The sequence below is a fragment of the Rhea americana genome, unplaced genomic scaffold, assembly GCF_003343005.1.
Source record: "Rhea americana isolate MKP2758 unplaced genomic scaffold, rheAme1 scaffold_377, whole genome shotgun sequence".
In the NCBI taxonomy this organism is placed as follows: domain Eukaryota; kingdom Metazoa; phylum Chordata; class Aves; order Rheiformes; family Rheidae; genus Rhea; species Rhea americana.
The window spans coordinates 321,501-322,920 of NW_028186509.1; positions in this window are offsets into that span (position 1 = coordinate 321,501).

The following is a 1,420-nucleotide window of genomic DNA, read 5'->3' on the forward strand; positions in this document are numbered from 1 at the left end:
GGAAAGGAAAGGAAAGAGCAGCAGCTCTCGGTCATCTTATTGAAGTTCTGGAAGGGTTTGCTTAATCCAGGGTGATCTTCTTTACAACATGATTCGTTAGTTTACTACGTTTTCGGGACAAATACAGTTGTCCTCTTTATTTTTTTAAAAAATGTGTATACATTCTTATGCCTTAACGAATTAATTGTTGGTATTGCACAGCTCGTTCTTCAGTGCGATTACCTTCGAAAAGCTGTCCCGTATCTCGATTTAAATGCCACCCTCACCTGTCAACACTGAGTTTTCTGGGGAAGGAAGTCGCGTTCCCCATGCTCCTTGCAGTCACTGCTCGACAGTCGCTCTATCACCCAACAGCAGGAATCCTCCGTTATCGTCCATTTGCCTGCCTAAACTGGGTGAGAATAAGCCCTGCCGAAGCACAGCTTCTCCCCAGTCTGTCCCCAGCGCCTCCGCTCCGGGGGACGGCTTCTCCCCCGCCAAACAGGGAATTGCTCCTGGCTCGAGAGCAGGAGCCTCTCTGCTCGGCATCCGCCCCCGGGGCCGGCACCGGGCCGGGGAGGTGCCCCGCTGCCCGCGCCCGCCCGCGGGGGAGCAGCGAGCGCGGCCGCGTCCCGGGGGATCCCGCTTCCACCGCGGGACCCGGCGGCGGGAACCGCTTCCCTAGGGAGCATCCTCTCCTGCTCTCCGGTTTGCTCCCGGAGTTACCACGTCCCGTCGCGGAACAGTTGGCTTTTACATTTACGTTTCATGTTTCGTTTCCCACAGCTGGATGTCCAGAAAAAGTTATTGCCCCTTTTTGGTTATAAACGCGTCTACCCTCTTTCGCACCAAGTGTGACTGCGGCCCGTCCTTCCCGCCGCCTGGCAATCGCTTGATGGCCATTAGTTTCTAAAGTCATACATACTTCCAGCACTACATAAAAAGAGAGAGCCCTGTAACGCAAAGAACGCACTTACACACACACAGGGACGTTTGGACAGTTGCTTTCGTTTTTATTGCTATTTCCAAGGCAGTGTGACTCGCGAGCCACACAAGCAGATTTACCAGCCTCCTCCAGCAGGCTTAGAAAAGTCACAGACAAACCCGAAGCGATCAAATATGTATCCTTTTCTCAGCTTATAGTCCCAGACAAAGGCGAAACCAGCAGCTTGCATTTCATTTTTCTTTTTATTTGGAAATCTCATCCAGAAACACTGGTCAATAATAAATATATCGATAGTTATCAAGAATATATAAAAAATAAAGACACGGTGTTGTCTTTCAGGCCCTAACCAAAAACAACCAACGAAATTAATAATAACGTTTTTTTTTCAAGCAAATGCCCAGGCGAACATACCAAAAAGGAAATAAACAGCAACAGAGATTCCGATTTAGTAATACAAGTCACTGATCTGGCAAGTGCCGACCCCTCATGCAAAAA